This window comes from Heptranchias perlo, chromosome 14 (assembly GCF_035084215.1).
Source record: "Heptranchias perlo isolate sHepPer1 chromosome 14, sHepPer1.hap1, whole genome shotgun sequence".
Classification (NCBI taxonomy): domain Eukaryota; kingdom Metazoa; phylum Chordata; class Chondrichthyes; order Hexanchiformes; family Hexanchidae; genus Heptranchias; species Heptranchias perlo.
Window position 1 is genome coordinate 21,940,165 of NC_090338.1, and position 23,531 is coordinate 21,963,695.

A 23,531-nucleotide genomic window follows, 5' to 3' on the forward strand; every position below is an offset into this window, starting at 1 on the left:
CTGATAAGTTTCTGCTGGGCCATCTGGCATGATACTGTGAGTAAAGGTCTTTTGGAAACTTATATTTTGATTTGCTTTTCTGCCATGTTTCAGAAATACTCAGTAAAACATTCATTTCTATCAACTATTACAGATCTGTGATTTTTTTTAAATGTCGACAGCGAACTTGGATTTGCAGTCCCACTTAGAAAGTTCCCTACCCCAGCTGGGGTTAAATAGAGGGAAAGCAATGAGTGGAGAGGAATATTCTTTTTCTACAGAGAGGGAGAAGAAACATTTCGGAGGATGTGTCAACCTCACAGCAGTTTGCTGAATAGTGACAAACACTAGATCATTGAGCGGTCATCTGCCTGAGTGCTCAGCTGGAATATAGAGGTGTGACACTGGTCGAGAGGATTAGGGAACTAAAAAGGAAAAATAATTTTAAAACAAAGAAGAGAAATCCACTAAAGCACTGAACTTCCAACCATAAATCTCAGCTTCAGATGGACATTCACTAGGTTGACTGGTTTCACTGGAGTAGGGAAGTAAATGTGGTTAGGGTCAGAGGTTAATGGTCATAGGGGCAAAGAGAGGGCAAAATATGGAAGTAAAGAAAAATCAGTCAAATCTCCACAGATATGCAATGCTAAATGCAAGCGTCTCTGTAAGAAAATCAGAAGAATTCAAGTGTTAAATACTCCTGGGTCTATTTTTGTTGAGAGTCACAAAATAACACAGCAAATATTGAAGCACAAAATATGCCTTTGTCATAAACGCTTATTTTTGTTTCATTGTGAATAGCGATTTACTTCTATCTTCATAGAGACATTGGGCTTGATTTTCAAATGAAAGACCGGGTGCTTTGGGGGTTGGGGGGCTCCAACCCGCCGACTTCCGTTTCTCACGCAGACGCATCTGTGTTCGTGCACGGTTTTAGAATCGTCGGCGGGACGATATTTAAAGAAGCAAATGTAGCTCATTGAGGTACTTAAGGTACCTCATTTGTTACACAGTAGGTAGTTACAATGATTTTCAACTTACCTGGGCGGCTTTCCCATGGCTTCCGATTCACGTCTGGATCAGGCAAAAATAAACGAAATAAATTAAATAAAATAACATTTCACACAGTTAAAAAAAAAAATAAACCTACCTTTCAAACGATGTCACCTGCACCTCCCTGTTCCGATGTCTGATGTCTCACCCCCCTGATGTCTTCCCCCCCCCCCCCCCGATGTCTCCTCTCCGATGTCTCAACCCCCCCGATGTCTCACCCCCCCCCGATGTCTCCCTCTCTGATGTCTCACCCCCCGATGTCTCCTCTCTGATGTCTCACCCCCCGATGTCTCCTCTCCGTGTTTCCCTCTCTGTGTCTCCCTCTCCGATGTCTCCCTCTCCGATGTCTCACCCCCCCCGATGTCTCACCCCCCCCCCGATGTCTCCCTCTCTGATGTCTCACCCCCCCCGATGTCTCAACCCCCTGATGTCTCACCCCCCCCCGATGTCTCACCCCCCCCGATGTCTCACCCCCCACCGATGTCTCACCCCCCCGATGTCTCCCTCTCTGATGTCTCACCGCCCCCCCGATGTCTCACCCCCCCCCCCCCGCTGTCTCCCCCCCCCCGATGTCTCACTCCCCCGATGTCTCACCCCCCCCCGATGTCTCACCCCCCCCCCGATGTCTCACTCCCCCCGATGTCTCACTCCCCCCCCGATGTCTCACCCCCCCCCCGATGTCTCACTCCCCCCGATGTCTCACTCCCCCCGATGTCTCCCTCTCTGATGTCTCACCCCCCGCCCCGATGTCTCCCTCTCTGATGTCTCACCCCCCCCCCGATGTCTCACCCCCCCAATGTCTCCTCTCCGTGTCTCCCTCTCCGATGTCTCTCCACCTGATGTCTCCACTCCGTGTCTCCCTCTCCGATGTCTCACCCCCCTGATGTCTCCTCTCTGATGTCTCACCCCCCGTTGTCTCAACCCCCCCTGATGACTCCTCTTCGATATCTCCTCCCCCGGCGATGTCCAATGTCCCCTCCCCCCACTCTCTGTTCCAGCGCCCGATGAGGTCTCTCTCTTTCTCCCCCTACCCCCCCGACATTGCAGCTCCTGTCGGCTGCCATCCCGCCCCTCTTTAAAATTGATCCCATTGTAGTCCATACACCTGAATGTTCCCCATGCATGTGTCTGACAAAACTACCATTATGGTCACTTTTGCAGAATGTAGGTCAAGTTCTACGCGGCACTGTAATCTAATATTTTGTGTAGGCGTTTGCCAAATGCAAGGTAAGCCTGTCTGTTATCGTTGTTTTTCTCCCTTCCCCCGCCCTGCTGGCTGGCCAGTCAAATTATCAGAGAAAGGTCAGCTAAGTATTGGATCGTATCAGATTTGTTCCTAATCAATTGTCCACTGGAGAGAATTATATTGAATACCTGAAGCGGTACAAAATTCTCTTGGGCGAAAAAGAGGGAGAAGGAAATTTTCCTACTCTCATTCATTCTTTCCCAAAAGCTCCAATCAATGGAATTCCTTACTTATTACTTCTCTTCCTCAGGCAGTCTACATAATTGACTGTCACGTAGCACAGTGAATAGAGACTATACTGAATCATTTGAAAATTAAATGGTTAGATTTCTGATTCCGTAGGTAATGAAGGGATGGAGCTTGTCGTGAAGGTTGGAGGCCAGTGAGCTGTACGGTCGTTTATTGTTCCTACCCTTTAAGTTCTTGTACAGCATTTTTTTTCCTCCTGTCTCCTAAAGCTGCACTGTCAGCAGGCTGCCATGTCTTGCAAATCATTTTTACCTGTGTATAGAGGGCAGCTTAGTGACATAATCAGTGACACAAAAAGGCCAGCGGATGACTGATCACCTGTAGCAGAACAAATGACTGATTCTATCGAATGTCGGAACACAAACGTAAAATAAAATTCAGAAAATGGAATTGGGGCAGCATTGGGGAAAGATATGCTGATATGGTTAGATGAAGTAGGGTGGAAGGAGGTTCGTGTGGAGCATAAACACCGGCATGGACCAGTTGGACCGAATGGCCTGTTGCTGTGCTGTAAATTCTATGTAATTGCTGTCCGCTGTGGTGTGAACTTTTGCACGGAAACCAACGGAGTGAAATTTTGACTGGGAAACCTGGATGAAGGGCCAACGCACCTTGTGCAGGATAGCACCTGGGTTGAAAAGAGCAGGGCAGAAGATGAGGCAAGTCATATTTTTGTTATGCTCCCAATGGATTATATGAGGAAGTGAAAGATGAGGAAGGTAAGAGGTTCTGCAGTTTAGAGGCCTTGGGAAAGAATGAGTGAGGATAACAAACTGTACAATGAGTCTTGACTGTGTTTGTAGGATGTTGTTTGAACCTTAGAAGTAACTAGCGAGGAAAGTTCAGAGAAACAATAATCGCATTGGGATTGATAAAGCAGAGAAGGACAAGAAAGATTGCAATGGAATGAGAGGTTGGAGGTTATAATTGAGAGGGGAGAAGATGACTATTCTGTCTGACTCGTGGACCAGGTGCAGTCATGAGCTCTTCATTTCAGAGACATTGTAGGTAAAATTCAACTTCAGCAAGGACACTAAATGGACAGTATACACCCTGCCCGATTTTTGTTTCCACTGAGTGGAAAATTGGGTGGGATGTGTAACGGACGGCCGATCTGCCACTGCCCGATTTGCACCCCCACGAAAGTTGAATTTTACCCTCATTGTCCCTTTTAGTAGATGGAAAACATTACTACTGTAAAGATAATTGCAGTGTGATCATCTAATCCTGATTGTCAAATAAAGCATGTTGAAAGCAAAGCTGTTGCATTACAAGTCAGACATCTCCATTGTCAGTTTAATGACTGTGTATAACTACTGTAATTATTCATTTAATTTCTCACTATGATTGATATTTGCGATTTTATGTTCAGAATATTACTATACTTCAGCTAAGTACTATAAATTACAATTATAAATTCTTATTAAGCAGTAGAAAGAACAATTTTACTTGATATTGGATTTAAGAAGGGTTTTGATAAGCTCAGAATTGTGCCTTTCCCAGATAAATGCATATAATTCATCCCCCATGAGTTGCAAATGATGGGGAAGTCTTACTTTGTTTGACATAGTCTCAGAGTCTCATTGGTTTCTTAAATCAACATGAAAAATCATAACCTTCCATCAAAACTGTCACTGCAGACCTGGGAGGACCGTAAGTGGTTGTGTGGGGGTAAAGAATAATAATTAAATTTAATCTACAATAAATCCTTTAATGAGTGGCAGGTTTGTGTGTACGTCGAGGATTTAATACAATTTATTTTAGCAATCAAATTGGCTCGCGTCAAAATAGCATGAAGTGCAGCCCAGTGACACGGCAAGACGTTGCTCTGTATCATGAAATGGTAGGATGCAGAGTTTAGATCCATGATTTGTCCATGCAGTGAATTCTCATTCATTGCTGACCCTTTTGGGGTGAGGCGGGGTAGGGGGGAGAGGGACAGATGTGGAATTGTGTACGAGAGCCGCTGGAAATGATTCACCTGCCAATTTTCCCTCTTCCTCTTGAGTGGAGAAACTTGTAATGGAGGTGGAGTACATTGGATAATAGGCTGGAGCACGTCACAAAGGAATAATGTATTGAGGGCTTTAGCAGTATGACACAAACTACCAGAGTGCAGAGTGAAATATAATCCAGTCTGTGCTTTGTTGTAAAAATATAGGGGTAAATTTTAACCCTCAAGAACGGGTGGGTTGGGGCGGGTGGGGAATAAAAATCCTCCATTTTCAGAGTGGGACGGCATTCCGGCTCCAACAAGCCTGCTTCTGGGTTTAACCCAGGCAGGTTTGTCTGCGTGTGGAGAGCAGTCACCAGGAAATCCCGCCCCCATTTAAAGTTGGCAGGCCGATACTTAAAAGGGCAATGTATCTCATTGAGCTACTTGAGTTACTTAATATTTTGTGTATTCGAATAATAAAACAAATTTAACCTCACCTGTTGGGGTTTCCCATCGCTTCCGATTCATGTCAGGTGAAAGCAGGCAGGATGGGCCGGATCCATGAGGTAAGTGCCTTTATTGCACTGCTTGTGGACCTGGAGGAGCAGGACTGCTTCATCCGGGCCCAACAAGCTCACCTGGCCGACAGGGCCCCCATGTTCGGCGGCCCCCTCCCCGTATTCCATGGGGGTTCCTCCAACCATGGTGAACCCCCACCTACCTCCGACTCTTCACCCGACCTCTGATCTTCTTCTCAGCACCCTCCCCCCCAATCTCTTCCTCAGCCCCCCGATCTCTTTGCCACCCCTCCCTCCCCAGATCTTCTCCCTGCCCCCTCCCTCCAATCTTCTCCCTGGCCTATGATCCCTCCCTCCCTCTTTTTGATCCCCAGCTCCTGCCCAACAGCCAGCCAGCCTGTCAATCAGGAAATGCAATTGATTGGCCTAATTTCTGCGATCGTAACCCGCCCACTTACCTTCTAGAAATCTTCCCTTCCAGGCTGGAAGTTAAAATCTACCATATAATCTTGGTACTGATAACTTCACAATTTTTCTTCACAATATGAAGCCTTAAAAATTTACATTACCAAATTCATTCAACTAATTTGAGTGAGATTATTGAACAAGACCTCAACTTACCCTGAAAAAAAAGATGGAGATGTTAGGAACTAGGATCACAGTATTCTTTATAAGAGATGATTTCTCCAGCCAAATTGTTTGATTTCATATATAAAAAACCTCTGGTACAGAGATTAGACTGCACTCTCCAAGCATAAAAATGTCGTACAGTTTAGACTGTTTTTGTAAAATCTGTGCGATCTGAGATGTTTACAATGAGGTTGTGAGAACATCCCCAAACCTACGAGATTACATCTGTCTGTAGATGAGAGAAATTGGGTGTGATCACTGAATGGGTTAATGTTAAACAGAAGACTGCTGATTTATCAAAGGCTTGATCACACTAATTAAAATGTCTGTCACTTGCATGAAAATATCAGAGCTGGAATTCCAGACTGCTTGTTTATCAAAGCCCGTCAGGTACACATTCAATTTTCTTTACAGTACTGGAGAAGGATGTGTGATGCTAGATTAAGATGGTATGAAACGGAAGAATTATTGAACTCTTTATTATTTAAATCCTTATTTTTTTTTAAAAATGAAGCCACATTGAATATCTGTGTTCATGGTCAAGGCGAGATGGGTGCATCTACCCTAGAAAGAGAAACTCCCTGAAAGCTGAGACCGAATAAAGCACAGCTGGATTGCATAATGCCAATGTGTACAGAGAGAAAGAAATATCATTAAAAGAATTCATTAAGTAGTGCAACTGTCAATAATATAATCTTTCATGGGAACCAGCTTGCATATCAGACATACGCTGTGTCCATCATGTAGAATAATTTTTATTGTGAGGAGAATTAGGTTGCTGTTGCCCTGTTACAATTAGAGGGAGCTCTAATCATCTAGGTCCACCCTCAGCAAGTCTGACCTTTTTTTCATTAAAATGCAAACAGGATTTTATTGTAGGAACTAAGTTCTTATTAAGGATAAATCTCCCAGTTTTATCCCATGCTTTTCCTAATTCAAAATTAATTGTCTTCATTCTTTTGGAATAATTCCATCCCTGATTAGTACCTAACTAGAATCGTAGGAGGAAAAAAATTGGATGGGGCCATTTTTGGGCGTAGGTAGCGTGATGTGCTATTACCCTGTGCCCAATGCACAGGCAGGACACAAGTTTCAGCCCACCCGAGGTCTTACCTGCAATCAGTGTTCGATTCCAGGCCTTGCACGTAGAATCAATGCAATTCGCACTTTCCACCACCAGGGGAGCTCAATCTCTTAAAGGGAGGATGTTTCTTAGAAATCTCTTAAAAGTAGCTGGTACCTGTTATTTGCTGAAAATAATAGTCTACTGTCTGCACGGAGTCTAAACGAAGATCAGACATCGTACACGTAAAACACAATGCAGGTCCCATCCCTGTGTTTACACACTGATGAGTTTTGTTAAAACATTGAATAAAGGTTGCGCAATACTTAATCCCACATCTTCCAATCTGCACGCCAGACCTCACCAATCTGCCGATCTGAGTTGGTACCAGGCCTGCGAGAGTGCGAGCACCAAGGTTCTCTGCTGATGCACGAGAAACCTTGGTGCAAGAGGTGGACATAAGTGGGGGGCAGGGGTGCAAGAGGCCCTCCAGACATATATCCAAAAGGCAGTGGGAGACAGCGGGGGACGAAGTCAATGCCAGGCGCACAGCATCATGAACATGGATGCAGTGCAGGAAGAAGTTCAATGATTTGAGTGAGGTCAACTGTCAAGTGTCGTCTCCTTAAAACAGCAACATGCACTACACCCCCCATCATCCACATACCAACAAACTCACTCTTCCCATCAGTACTCAACTCTTCCAACCAGATGCTTCCTCTCACCCTTACACATTACCACTGTTTCAAGCCGCCCACCCACAACTCACAGGCCACACACACTGGCAGCTATTCAATCATGACAGGCACATCACCCAGACACACGTCCCACTTTCTTGCAGGAGAAGGTGGCGCATATCAGGAGGCAGCAAGTGGCAGTGGCATTTAACCCCTCGAGCCTGTTCCGCCATTCAATGAGATCATGGTGGACCTTTGACCTAACTCCACAAACCCGTCTTAGCCCCGTAAGCCTTAATACCTTCGGTTCACAGAAATCTATCAATCTCAGATTTAACATTCACAAGTGAGCTAGCATCAACTGCCGTCTGCAGAAGAGTGTTCCAAAAGCTTCCCACCCCTTGCATGTAGAAGCATTTCCTAACTTCACTCCTGCACGTCCTGGCTCTAAATGTTAGGCTTTGTCCCTGTGTCCTAGTATTCAAGTCTAGGAGGCCTCCAAAATTAGTTACAAATGTCTCGGCAGCCAGAAGCAATAATCCAGCCACTAACCTGTAAATTCTGCATGGTCCCTTTAAATAGCGCAGGTGGGGGGTGGGGGGGGGGTCCTTCAGGCACTCTAAGACACGTTATGTTAATGGTCGAGGTTAAGACTATGCGTTAAGCTGAGCGTTAAGTCCCAAAATGGACTATCACTTTAAATCAGCGTTGCATACTGATTGAAGCCATTTTCTCCTTTCTTTACATGATTCCAGCGTTCGTTATCTATGCCTGTGCTAACTTCTATACCAAGATGGCATCTGGTGCACGTCACACTGGAAACGTGCGTGCGCATCCAAGATGCCATCTTGGATGTCGGAGAGACCGTGTGGTGCAGAAACAATGGGTGCTACACGGCCCAATTTAGCGCGCATAGAATCTTACAGCACGGAAGGAGGCCAATCGGCCCGTCATGTCTGTGCCAGCTCTTTGATAGAGCTATCCAATTTAGTCCCACACCCCAGCTTTTTCCCCATCACTGCAAATTAGTCCTCTTCAAGTACATGTCCAATTGCCTTTTGAAAGTTCCTCTGGAATCTGCTTCCTCCACCCTTTCAGGTAGTGCGTTCCAGATCTTAACAACCCTCTGTGTGAAAAAATTTCTCCTTAGTTCCCCTCTAGTTCTTTTGCCTTTTATTTTAAATCTGTGACCTTTGGTTACCGACCCACTTGCCAGAGGAAACAGTTTCTCCCCACTTGCTCTTGTCACAATCCCATATAATTTTGAATACCTCTTTTAGAACTCCCCTTAACCTTCCCTGCTCTAAGGAGAACAATCCCAGCTTCTCCAATCTCTCCACATAACTGAAGTCCCTCATCCCTGGTATCATCCTGGTAAACCTCCTTTGTACCCTCTCCAAGACCTTGACATCCTTCCTAAAGTGTGGTGCCTGTAGTTATACACAATACTCCAATTGAGGCCTATCCAGTGATTTGTAAAGGTTTAGCATGACTGCTTTGTTTTTGTATTCAATGCCCCTATTTATAAAGCCAAGAATCCCATACGATTTCTTAATCGCCTCATCAACAGTTGTGAGTATGCACCCGCAGGTCCCTCTGCTTTTCCATCCCCCTCAAAATAGTACCATTTAGATTACACTGCCTCTCCATATTGTTCCTCTCAAAGTGGAACAACATGGAGAGGCAGTGTAATCTTCACACCTATCCACATTAAATCGCATCTGCCATGTCTCAACCTATTTCACCAGTCTGTCTATGTCCTCCTGAAGTCTGCTAATATCCTGCTCACTATTTACTAAGTTGCCAAGTTTTGTGTCATCCGCACATTTCTAAATTGTACTGCTATAGCCAAGTCCAGGTCATTTATATATAACAAGAAAAGGAATGGTCCTAATACCGACCCCTGGGGGACCCCTCTGCATACCTCTCTCTAGTCAGTTCACCACTACTCTCTGCCTCCTATCCCTTAGCCAGTTATTTACCCAAGTTACCACTGTCCCTTTAATTCCATGTACTTCTATTTTCCAAATAAGAGTTTTATGTAGTACTTTATCAAATTCCTTTTGAAAGTCCATATATACAACATCTGCTGCATTACCTTCATCAACCCCCCTCTGTTACTTCATCCAAGAACTCAATCAGTTTAGTCAGACAAATCCATGCTGGCTGTTCCTTATTAACCCATTCTTCTCGAAGTGAGAATTAATTTTGTCCTTGACAGTGGTCTCTAGTAGTTTTCCCACCACTAACGTTAGACTGACTGGCCTGTAGTTACCATGTTTATCCATTTCCCCTTTTTTAAACAGGATTGTAACATTTGTAATCCTCCAGTCCTCTGGCACCACTCCCATATCTAAGGAGGATTGAAAGATTGTGGTCAGAGCTTCTGCTAGCTACACCCTAGCTTCCCTCAGCAATCTAGAATACATGCCATCTGGACTGGGTGACTTGTTAACTTTGAGTGATGCCAAGCTACTTAGCACCTCCTTGCAAGCTAATTTATGCTATCCAATAGCTCCACTCCCTCCTTCTCGACTGCAACATTAACTCCATCCTCTTTTGTGAAGACAGATACAAAGTACTCATTCGGTACCTCAGTCATGCTTTCTGCCTCCACAAGAAGACTTCCTTTTTTGTCCCTAACAAAAATGTAGTTTTCTCATTTTTGTTCATTTCCTACGATAGTCTATTTTCATCAGATGTAACTTCCTGTTTATTGACTTTGTTTAATATTTTCCTTTACTAGTTCTGTGTCTTATTTTCTTCCTGACTTTCACTCTTTCTTTTAATTTTAAAAGAAAACAGAGTTATTTTAACTTTTGGATTTTTCTTACAATGCCTTTCTTTCAAATCTTTTTTCCTGCATAAAAACCTTTCTTGTTTGTAATCCTTTCCCTGGCCTTTGTACTTTTTTCCGTTATATTATGCCTGTTTCTCACTGCATAGCACTGACGGGCAACACTCACCAGGGACTTAGGCCTCTCTTGCCGTCGCCTCTTTCCTGGTCTCATCAATGTCACTGGCTATCTTGGCTGCCCTCTGACTTAGCTCATTTTATTATCTGCTTCTGCCTCTGTGGATTGCTGTCCAACTCTCGTCAAATCCCATTTCCAACTAAGTGACATTTTATATGTTTCAAAAACTGTTTGAGGCACTGCTATCTTACTCTGTTCATTTACAAGTTGGAGTGTTACATCCGAGTGAGACTCTTTTTTTTGTTGGGGGGTGGGGAGGGGCGTGTAACTTTCTGCTTATCAAGGTGTTGGAAATCTCAGTGCTGGGGACCAGAATTGTTTTTCCATTTTTTGCAAACATTGTCAGTATCAACTCTTTCTAAGGCTAATATGGCATTAGATAAATGTTGAGTAAACCTGACTGTACTCTGTCCAATCAATACAGTTCAAAAAAGCACCCCTTGACTTACACCAGTGTGAATTTTAGGTTACGCATGTCAGCCATGCTTGTGTTCAGGCTGAGTGAGAATGTCTAGTTCATGTTCATTGGTAGCAAATTACAGTTTGTTTTGTGCCATGGCTTTGTGCCTACTAGGAAAATTGGGTTGGACTTTGTCCAAATTGATTTCACATTGGATTCTGACAGTCCACCCAGTTTCTACAGGACAGCGCCATGTTCTAACTAGCTATCCCATCATTTCTCAAATTACATTTTAAACTAAAATCTGGGAAAATGAAAGTCCATACTGTTTATTGGTTGCTGAACGATGGCATTGATTAAGTCTAATAGCATCTAACACACTATCACTTCAACTTCTTGTACTTGCTCTCTTTGATTCCTTGGTTCTTCCGTTCGACTGATGGCATCCAAAATCATTGTGCAAATGTGGAGAACATCTCATATGTAGAGCATTATGATCGGAAATTACTTCCCTACTTCCTGCACTGCTGAAAAAGTCAGATGCTCCAATTATGTAGATTGACTGCAATGGCAAAAGAAGAGTAAGGGGAATACAGTTTGCTTTTGGTGCACGATGCAAGATTTGGACATAATCATACTTTATTGTTTTTATATAAGTCCATTGGTTCTTTAGCTCACAACTCCAGGTAGCCATGACTGTGACAAGGCTCTTAATATAACTCCTAGTCTGAGGCCTGGTGTAAATCTAACATAGCAGTAATCTAATCAAGAGGTTCAGGTGACATCACAAGCCATGACAACTGAGCTTGTGTGGTTAACGATAGTCATCCAAAGCAATGATATCAGATTACAGGCTACAAATTACTCAGCTAACATCATCTGAACCCTGAGAAGAAATCACAGCACCGAATCACTCCAGGGGATCCATTATTTTTATAATATATACTGTGAAGCTCACAGGATGGTTTCATTTAGATTTGTCTTTTTTTTTAACTGACAGTTGATCTCAGTGGGAATGTCAATGGCCAGTCAACATGTCACTGATGCATGATAATATTCACACTGAAGGATTAAAAATTGTGACACTTTTGCAAGTTTTATCAAGAATTCGTCGTTGATTATCAAACAATAACATAGCTTATGTATATTATAGAGCTTCACTTATCTTCATGGTGGCATAACTTACTTGAAAGTTACAGGCAGAGTAGCAGTGCATTCTTGTGTTAATTTACAGGAAAGGTTGTGGTATTATCAGCCCAGCCCCACAGATTATGTTATCGCCCTTTAACGCTGTAATAGCTGATTTCTAATCAATCTACTTGCCAATTCCAGATTATAATTACTGAAATTCAAACAGAAGCCACATTCTGTTACAGTTTCTTACAGATTTTGTGCACAGAAAAGAACCAAGAAACACCTGGCTTTAATTTTTGGTGACTTTTTGTGTCCATTAAGGTCAGCATTGTCATTGTTGTCAAATAGAATATTTGTTTTCCCCTTTTGCAACCAGTGTCAGCGTCAAGGATGTCTCAGGTTCTACATAGCAGGAATGAGAAACCAGGCAAATCATTTACAATATTGCCCAATTATGTGTTTTAACCTCAACTCCAGAACAGGAATCCCTCCTGTACCAGTGTGACTGTTTGCATTTCCCATGCTAGCCATTTTTGTAACCTTTCAGAGAGGGACTACTAACTTAGTGCCAACTGGCATCAAATTTTGAACAGCTTTGTGCCACTGATTCACTTTCTCTAAGAAACTGGGGTTCAGCTGGCCCAAACTTATTTCACATAGGAGCCTTCAAACTTGCAGGATAGGGAAGGTGAAAATAACTTACAAAAAATGAACTCACAGTGCAAGCACAATCGGCATCAGCTCCTTCAAGGGCAATTAGGGATGGGCAATAAATACTGGCCTTGCCAGCGACGCCCACACCCCATGAATGAATAAAAGAAAAGTGCCAATCACTTCATCATGCTTTCCTCTGTTTATATCCAAGAATGTTTTCTTTTTTGATTCTTGACCTTTAATTTGTGCAATTTATGAAATTGCATTTAAGGTTTTTTTTCACTGTTATGCTGTTCCACTCCTTTCAAAATTTTTCTAGATTCTTGCAAATGAAAGCCAGGGCATCCAAGTCTGTCAGGTATTCTGCTATCAGGGCAGTCTCAGCCTTTTGGGTTTCTGCAGCTTAGACTTAACCTTCCGTGAATCCATTTCAACAGGGGAAACCTTCTGCAGGGTAGTGACAGCTCCTCTATGGAGATTGCATTATATATTTATATATACCTATATATAATATAACTTATTTATAAACTTTGAAGGTTACAATTTTAGGCACTTATTGTTAATGAAATAAAAAACCTTTTGACTCCATAATTGCTCCATGCAGTCCCATGCACCTCATACAGTTTTTCCAACAAATTCTTGAGTGTATTTCCCTTACTTTACATGTCTACACATCTGTGTCTACTGCCACACTTTTATTTTTCCATTTCTTTTATCTACAGAAGACACTGCCCTTCATCTGTCTGAAGCTAATCTAATAGTACCTCACTATCATCCAGGAGGAGTGCTTTATACAGTCACCAGCCCCAACCTAAACACAGGTACCTACATTTTTATTCCAGAGAGTTGTAATTCCAATCTCTCGCACTCTCCTATCCACCCCCCACCCCAGCCAAGTTGAACACAGATACCTACATTTCAAGGAGTCCATCTACTTTATCCAGCTTTGCCCTACCCTTTTCCTCCATTCTCCACAACTCCTCCAAAATGAAACTGAGCATAAGTAGATTTGAATCGCAATCTGAACCTAACTCTCACAAAACTATTTCACACATTACCCCCTGCATAGGATGTTACCCCTCACTTGCACTGGCTCTGGGAACCAAGTAATATATTCATTCGGAACGTTGTTCTTCATTTGAATCTAGCTTCGACCGATTGGATGCAAAGTTTGTCATCTCTGATGATTGTAAGGGTTCTGAGTGAAATGGGTCTTGGACAGTCCACAGAACAGAACTGCCTATAATTGGCTACAAATGTTTACCGTTCGTGATATATTGTAGAGAGAGCTTTACTCTGTAACTAATATTGGAGAGTTATATACTGTACTTTGTGCTAAAGGTGTCATAATATTCCATTCTCCAGGAACAACAAAGTCACTTTTCCCCATAAGAAAATCTTTTATATTGGCAAAATTAACCTGTAATTGAACAAACTTCCGTCTGACAATCAAAACTTCCATCTGACAAAAATTAGCCAAGTTACCTTCACCAAATTGGTGCCCATTTTGATCCATATTCATCTCAGGGGTAGCACTGCTGCCAATCAAATTTGTGTCACTCTAAACAGGATAAAAGAATTGTGACCAAATTCCATCTGTGGTATTTGTTCCTCTGCAAGTTCTTTGTTCTGCTTGTCTTACATTCCCACTGTCATTTCAATCGCATTTTATTTGGAAAAAAACTTGTTCTCAAATGCTCACAGAATACATGTGAGATGGACATCCATACTTGTGCTTGTGCATCTGTGAAGCTATACCATTGAGAAGTATTTGTTTATGCACTGTGGCATATTTGAAACTTCAAATGTAGAACCCAGATTATGTCATTTATCAATATAAAGAGGACGTCAAAGTCCCATCCCCCTTTGATGATTCTGCCAAATCTGCTTTGAAACCTCATTTGTTACTGTATATAACCTTATTCCTTATATCTATCGATATCTGAATTAGAGCTGAGCAAATGAAACCTTCCATAGAAGCTACAGAAATAAGTGGCACTTATTCAGGCTGTTAGCTCTACAGATGCTAATGAATGCCCCCTGGGAGCAGAGACAGATGCAAGTGTCTTGAAAGTAGATATGATGACACCTGTGGTCATGAACTGCACTGTAGTTGCTGTTGACATTATTTTCTGACAGTATGTTCCTGGAGTCCATAGTACGTTCCCGTTGCTATTTGTCTCGTCATTCTCTACGCTGCCCATGTGTGTTTTTTCTCTCGTTTTTTTTTGTTACGTTAAATGGGATCCTTACATGGCCTTTTTTTTACTGCTTTGTGTGTACTCATCAAGCATTCAGGAATGGTCTTGATGTTGCCACTAACTTGGTTCAGCTCAAAATTTACAGTTGATGTAATCTACAATGTATGCCAATATCAGAGATAACTTTTTTGCTTGTGAATATGCAGGATGCTTAGGACAGTGTCCTTAAGCTCATTTATATAGAATAGATATAAGATGAGCTTCTGACCCCATATCCGCTCCATCACCTCCATCACCAAGACCACCTATTTCCACCTCTGTAACATCGCCTGTCTCCGCCCCTGCCTCCGCTCATCTGCTGCTGAAACCCTCATCCATCCCTTTGTTACCTCTAGACTCAACTATTCCAATGCTCTCCAGGCTGGCCTCCCACCTGGCAGCATCCATAAACTTGAGCTCATCTAAAACTCAGTGCGAGTTAGGATTTGGGCAACAGAGTCCCATTCACCCATTGCCCCTGTGCTCGCTGACCTACATTGGCTCCTGGTCCGGCAACACCTCAATTTTAAAATTCTCATCCTTGTTTTCAAATCCCTCCGTGGCCTCACCCATCCCTAAATCTATAAGCTCCTCCAGCCCTTCAACCCTCTGAGATCTCTGCACTCCTCCAATTCTGGCCTCCTGCGGATCCCCGATTTCAGTCGCTGCACAGTTGGCAGCTGTGCCTTCAGCTGCCTAGGCCCTAAGCTCTGGAATTCTCTCCCTAAACCTCTCCACCTCTCTACCTCTCTCCTTCTCTCTCCTCCTTTAAGACGCTCCTTAAAACCAACCCTTTGACCAAGCTTTTGGCTGTCCTAATATCTCCTTATGTGGCTCGGTGTCAAATTTTGTTTGATAACGCTCCTGTGAAGCACCTTGGGATGTTTTACTACGTTAAAGGCGCTATATAAGTGCATGTTGTTGTTGTTGTTGTTGTTGTTGTTGTTTTGTTGTTGTAGATCTAAAGTAAAGGATTTTATAAGGCTGTGATTCATGAGTAGCTGCAATGAAATCCTAAACTGTGAGTGATGCTCAAATTGTTTATATAGTGCTGGTTGACTCCTTGTATTCCACTTAGGTATTTGTTAGTTTATGAAATGTGTACTGTAGGGATACCAAAAACAAAATGGATTGAGTATATCAGCAGTGGATCATTTTCAATACGATGATACTATACACAAGTGATGTGATGCATTTTAAAGTGATTTACATTATGTCTTTATAAACAAGGGGGAAAAATATTGGCAAACAAATTTTCATGATTACGGTACCTTTTATTAAACAAAAGGGAACAGCCAGAAAAGTTCAATAGAATGTATGAAATATCACAACAAAGTCTCAGTAGAGTTTGAGAGAAGATATCAAATTAAATACAAATGGCCTGAAGGAGTTGGAGAGAGCAATGAAGTGACTATTTCACCAAAAGTGTCTTGAAGGTTAAGATATGATTTGATCGCTTACATAAGTATTGAACCCAAAGAAAATTAAACCATAGTACATTCACAGCTTTATATATTTTATATTTAGTGCTCTATGTCCTCTTGATATTTATTATATTCATTGGTTTATATTCCTAAGCGTACGATATATTTACTGCTTTATATTTCCAACACAGTAGCAACATATTTACTTGGTTAAGTCCCCATAGTATATATCTATTGGGTTAATACTTTACATTATACATCATGTTTTCTAGGTTATGCCCCTACAGTATGCATTAACTGGGCTAAACCTCTACAGTATCTATTGTATTACTAGGTTATGCCCACATAGTATATGTTCACTGGGTCAAGCCTCTACAGTGTCTAGAATTTATTGGGTTATACACTTATAATTATAAATGATATGTTATGGATTATTCTCTTACAGTATACATTCACAGGGTTTCATCTCCACAGGATGTATTATATTTCTTCGGTCATGCACCGCAGTACATATTCACAGGGTTAAGTCTCCACAGTTAGTATACTATTTACTGGGTCTGTCATGCCATGACAGAATAATACAAAAAAGCATGGTACAGTGGGGAATATTTAAAGGACTCAGTGAGCAATTTGTAAAGACACGTATTAAAAGTCTGTTCTGGGTTTTTTTGTTCATTACACTTTTAAAAGTATCACAGCAGTCTGTGCTCTAAAGTGTCATGCTGTGGGTTTCTGTTTTTAGGCCTTCCATGCTCTGTGGAATGCACACTGTGCGCGCAGTGCTACAAATTGAGATTTTTTTTATTTAAATGATTTCTAAAAAGTATGTTTGCAGAATTCTTTATAATCTCGTTTGAATCTTAAATTGGTTCAAGTACTGCTATGAAGAAATTGGAACATTATCCTGCTGTACCAGGGAATGGTGGGATCCAGGTTTCTGCACACAATTCCCCACACATCAAATTGCAATTTTGACAGCGCTGCCAAAGAGGGATGGATGGTGGCAAAAAATCTATTGCTGCTATTGTGCAGCTAACAGTGGCTGTCTCAGATTGGCACTGTCAGAGGCCTGGGAATTGGTTGCCTGCCTGCCCTATAGGCTAGGAATAGTGCACAATGTCTGACAACTGAGGAGAGGACAAAAACGAAAAAGAAAAGAACTTGCATTTATATAACGCCTTTCACAACCTCAGGATGTCCCAAAGCGCTTTACTTTTGAAGTGTAGTCACTGTTGTAATATATGTAACATGGCAGCAAATGTGCACACAGCAAGATCCCACAAACAGCAATGGAAATAAATTACCAGGTCATCTGTTTTAGGTGTTGGTTGAGGGATAAATGTTGGCCAGGACAACAGGAGAACTCCCCTGCTCTTCTTCAAATAGTGCAGTGGGATCTTTCACCTGAGAGGGCAGACGAGGCCTCAGTTTAACGTCTCATCCAAAAGATGGCACCTCCAACAGTGCAGCACTCCCTCAGTACTATACTGAAGTGCCAGCTTAAATTGTGTGCTCAAGTCTCTGGAGTAGGGCTTGAACCCACAACCTTCTGTCTCAGAGGCAAGAGTGCGACCACTGAGCCAAGGCGGAGATAAAAATGACAACAGGAGGTTTTTACATCAGTTCATTCAGAATAATTTTGCTGCTGCTTCGGCGCCCTGATAGTATTCTGATATATTATTCCATTTATACTGCCAACTTTATGTAATGCATGAAAGCATTTTTGAACTCAACTACAACAATTGCATTAATAAATCGATTTTAAGGTAGGAAAATGTCTCAAGGCATTTCACAAAGGAGAAAGAGAACAGCCTTTGTGCAAGAGTATAGCAGAGGTGACCAAAAGCTTGGTCAAAGAGGTGGTATTTGGGTAGGCTTTTAAAGTTGGGGAGAGAGGTAGAGAGATGGAGGGAGTTGCAAAGAGTAAAGCCGAGATCGCTGGAGGCTCTGCCAAAGGTAGAGAGGGGGGTGAACAAGAGGCCAAAGTCAGAAGATACAGAGAGGACTTAAAGCTGAAGAAGGTTGCAGAGGTAGGAAAGGGCAAGACTGTGGAAGGATTTCTGGATGAGGACATGGATTTTAAAGTTGATCCATGAGAGACAGGGAGTCAGTGTGGCTCAGTGAGGATGGTAATGATAGGCAACTAAGGCTCAATGCAGGATAGGATGTGGATGGCAGAGCTTTGGAAGTTTGTGGGTGGAGTTTGGTGGGTTGGCAAGGATGGCAATGGAGAAGTCGGGTGTATAAATGACAAAAGTATGGATAAGGATTTTGGTGGCAGTGGGTATAAAGTAAGGACGGAGGCAGGCAATGTTGTAGAAGTGAAAGTAAGTGGCCTTGATGATGGTTTGAAGTTCAGCTCTGGATCAAAGAAAATGCTGAGATGGTTTTCAACCTGACAGAGCAGAAGCGAGAGGGATGGAGTCGATGGCAGGGATGCAGAGTTTTTGGCGGGGATTAAAAATGATGAGTTTGGTCTTCCTGAAGTTCAAGTGGACGAAATTCAGGTTAATGACTTAATGTCAGACAGGCAGTCTGACAGCACAGAGGTAGCAATGGAATTGAGGCAAGTGGTGGAGAGGTAGATTTTGGTGTTGTCAGCACACACATGCAAGCTAACCCTATGCCGAAGGAATGATAGCACCAAGGTGCAACATGTAGATGAGAAAGAAGAGGAGGTAAAATTGGATTCTTGGGTAACTCTGGAGGCGAGCATGTAGCGACTGGAGGTGAATCAATTGCGGGAGATGGACTGGGTGTATTGGGACAGGTGAAACCGTACTAAGGTGGCCTTACAGAGATACGTGTGCCAATATGAAGTTGTAAGCTATTTATAACATAAAATTAGAATGAAGAGATAAATATATACCCATGAAGATGGCTTGAAAGCATTTTCATGCCAGCATCACAGAGGTGTAAATCCATCTACACTCACAATGGCCCCGATTAACTCGGAACCGGGAAGAGAGAGTTGAGGTGGGGGGAGAGGGGATTTTTAGATGGGAAACCCAGAAGTAAGAATTTCCCGCACGTTGTGATGGTTTTGGTAGGTGGTCTTTTTAATTTTTTCAACAAATTTTGTGCCCGACAGAGTGACAGGCTGACTGCCTGTCGGACAGGAAAGCAGCCAGGAAGAGATCAGAGCCTTTGGGGTTTGGATTGGGTGGGGCCAATCATGGGTCGGAGGGGGGGGGGGGTGCGGGCGGACATCATGTGTTGGGGGGGAGGTCGCACATCGCGGGAATGGGGGGAGTCGGACATCGCAGGAGTGTTTGAAGTCAGACATCACGCATCGCGTGAGTGGGGGGAGTCGGATAGCGTGGAGGGGAGGGGGATGGTCAGACATCAGGGAAGTGGGGGGGTCGGACATCGGGGGAGTGGGCGGAATCGGACATCGTCGGGGGGAGTCAGACATCGTGGGAGTGGGGGAAGTCGGACATCAAGGGGCGGGGGGGCCGAGTTGGATATCGCGGGGGTCCGATTGCGCGGAGGTTATCTTGAGGGTCAGGGGGAAGAGCTCCTGCTCCTCCTGGCCCACAAGCAGTGCAATAAAGCAACTTGCCTCACGGATCCGACCCTTCTTGCCTCCTTTTACCGACCGGGATTCCTGCAGCCTGGGAATCCCAGCCTCCATGCGTTAAAAATAAAAATTGATTTAAAATGGAGGCACACCGCCTTCTTAAAAGATTTTAGTGACCGAACTGCCCCTGAGAGCAGACTGGTCGCCCAACCCACCTCCGTTAAAATTGGAAGTGAGCGGGTTGGGGTCGTGTTTGAGAATTTTAAGACTTTTACCTGCCCACCCGCCCCCAACTCATCTGTCTTTGGGGGTTAAGATTCCCCACAATGTGTCTGACCACATATAAGTGTGTTTATCTTGACATATATATACATGTCAGGACATTTGTGCTATATTCTGTATTACTGTGGGAACAGAAAGGACAGTTCATGCTATTAAGTGGAAATAAGGATTGTGCAAAAGTTTAGAAGCAGCACACATATAAACCATGTGACTAATTACAAGGTTATGTTAGCAATAGGAACCGAACAGTCAGTCTGCACTATCAACCATTAGTCCCAGCAGACCTATGCAAAGAAGGGTTCAAGACAAAAATGGCCCCATACTATATTGTAGTGTTTGTTTTGGGTAAACTACAAGAAACTTGTTTGTGAGATGATATTGTTCTGAACAAAGAAGTCTTTAATTAAGTATGGACTGGAATGTGCATTGAATATATCAGGCATTATTTTACATTTCTGCAATTTACCTATGCATGCATGGACTGTAATTTTTGCTGGGTAAATTCCTCACTGTCAATTTGAGTTCCCAGCAGCAAACATTGTGTAAGTGGAGCCAAATCTACAACAGGGTGTGAGATCCATCAGCTTAAGTCAACTGGGTAGAACTTCTTTAATTAGTCAACAGTATTAACAATGGATGAAGATGAGAAATGGCTTTGGGGTTTTCAATGTCTAATTCAACTAAAGTGAAGACAGTATTTGCAAGTGAGGTGTTTATTTGTAGTTAAATTCAATGTACCAGGAAATTTACTCAGTAAAGTACTGCTATTCATTTCTCTCTGTCAAGAGAGAAGAGAATCTCCAGGAGATTGATAATGAAAATTCAGCTCAGGCTGGTTCTTTTTATAAATGTAAGGATGACTGGATTTGGACTGAGGCAAGAAGAAGGACACGTTCGTATTATAGGGTTGAATCTGAATTAAGGTCTCATTAGAGACGCGTACAAATCAAAAAGCATTTTGTGAATTGAGGTATAAGATGCCTGTAGCAATTGGAATGTCAGCATTTTAATAGAAATCAGTCACTAATTTGAAAAACAAAAGTAGTACTCTATCCCAGCACTTAAGGAAAGCTGGTAATTGGACTAACAAGTTCTGAATTTCCAAATAATTTAGTGATACCAATTACCACCCATTTCATCAAAAATTCTGTTGTGTACTGGGACATCTGGTGCATCATTCACAAAGCCAGCTACCGTACAGTACTGTGGTTCACATTAGTTATCACCACTCTGATGAGAAACATTCCTTCATTGGATACTAAGGATGAAGCATTTTCTGAAACAAAATGGACGAACGTGTTTCGGCTCACTCTCTGTCTCTATGTCGTCAGGGTATGATATCACTCTATTTGACTCCAGATGGCTCTAACACAATCATGTCGCACTCCAACTCTGTTTGGAAGCCAATCAGATTTTTGATTTTGACCGTTGATTGTTTTTTCCATTGCGGACGCTGGAATTCATAATTTAGCAGACTTACCCATATTCAATAGTACCGGGAGAGGGTGGTGGGGGTGGGGGGTAATTCTGTATTCTCATTCTTTCACTTTCGCCTGAAGTTGTCCCAGTTTGTTTGAGAATACCTTGACAAGATGGGCCTAACGTCTCACTACACTGCTCCAAATCTGAGAAGAAAATGCATCAGTTCTAAACAGCAAAATCTCTCCAGCTTCTTCTAAGGACTAATTTTCTTCAATGTTTTGAAAGGCAGATCAAACAAGAATGACATGCACTGTGTACTGCAGTAGAGGGATTGAGGAAAGACCAGTCAATCAAGTGATAAAAGCCACCTTTTCATTTTTTTATCCTCCATTTCATTTTGAACTGTGATCATTTTATTCTTTGTTGTGCCTCACTCTCACTCAAATCAGCATCCATGATTGTTATGAGATCTATGTTTCTGCTAAGAATGACACTACTAAGGAATAGTACTTTCCTGTGGATCTCCTGGCTTCTATGATATAATTTCCCGTAGGTAATATAGTAGGATATAAAACTGTTTTCAGCTTTTTTGTTATGACTGTCCACATAACTTAGCTCTAACCTGATGAACTAGGCACCTATTTTTACCTCATTGTGAAGTAGTAATATGTAATCAAATTAGTGTTTAAAAAGAAGTTTAATCAGACATACCTTATTGCGCTGTGCTAATTCATAAGTTGATATTCTTTTATATGAGGGAGAAAAAAAGGACAAAATTGCATGTAATTTCCGAGGATTCTTCCAATCTTCCACTGTAACTTTGTTTATGCCATTTTTCTGGGGTTTCAGCTGATTTTCCTTCTGAAGTTACAGCGGGAGATCAGAGAACTCCCAAGAAAATTCTACCCCAAATTGTTTGTTACTGGCCTTAAAAGAACTGTGCCTTCAGAAGTTTTGTCTTCAGAATGACTTTTCAGAGTCCACTTATTTAAAAGAATTCTCTTGTGCATCCCCCACTTCCTTTGCCCCACCATCGGCGGCTATGTCTTCAGCTGCCTGGGCCCTGAGCTCTGTTATCCCTCCCAAAACCTCTCCGCCTCGCTTTCCTCCTTTAAGACGTTCTTTAAAACCTACTTCTTCCTGTCCTAATGTCTCCTTCTTTGGCTTGGTGTCAATTTGTAATTGATCAGGCTCCTGCGAAGCACCTTGGGACATTTTACTATGTTAAAAGCACTATTGAAATATAAGTTGTTGTTAAAATTGGATGCCATGTGGTGAAGGATAGAATAATAGAGCCTAGTCTTTAGTTGCTTCCAAGCCTTTATTCACAAAGATTCCCCTTACACACACCACACCCTAGCTCGGCTCTCCTATAAAAAGGAGAGAGTCCCCAATTGACACCCACCACCTGAATACAATTAACACTAATTGATATAAATCATACAATTAACAGTTGTTGTTTTAAAACAAAAAAGCCCTAGAGTAATGTTTTCTATGCAAAATACTCCCCTGTCTGTATTATTCGGAAAAAGAGCCAAACAAGGTATTTTCTAAACATTCAAGAAAAAGCTAGTACTGGTTTCTTCAGGGTCAGGTATTTCTAGTTTGCCCAATAGACCATCTGAAGTGCCAAGACCTATACAAATGAAAGGAACTGTGGGCCACATCACTCGGCAGCACAAGATGCAAACAGAAACCAGAAATGGTGGGTGTTGGTAGATAACAGGTAGGAGATGTCGACACTGAATTTCTTTTCAAATTTCGGCGTAACTATGTTGTAATGCCGGCGTTGTGTTGTTTTCTTCTGAGGAAATTCGTGCGTTACTGATTTATGATGGTTTTACGCTGAAACATCGCAACACTTAAATTTCCTCCACCGTTTGTGCCACTTCCGAGATACGTTTGTCAAAACACTCTCGCTCATTTACATAGCTCCGCCCCCATGCAAAAGACCGCCTGATGCAAGTTTCCTGCATTTACGTGAATAACGCGCTGGCGTACTTTTACACCTAAAACTTTTCCAAAGCAGGACCCGTTGTCACCTTATATTGGCAAAACTGAGCAATTTCAGCCTTGAAAGAGGCCCCAAACTTTGTAGATTCATTTATGCAGTTTTACAGCAATTT

At 42.5% G+C, this 23,531-nt stretch overlaps 1 protein-coding gene across 1 annotated transcript in view; it reads left to right on the forward strand.

The window, feature by feature from the left end:
- tenm2a (teneurin transmembrane protein 2a) overlaps positions 1–23,531 on the forward strand; it is a 1,632,827-nt gene that overhangs the window by 1,196,111 nt on the left and 413,185 nt on the right. The gene's annotated exons all lie outside the window — the stretch shown is intronic.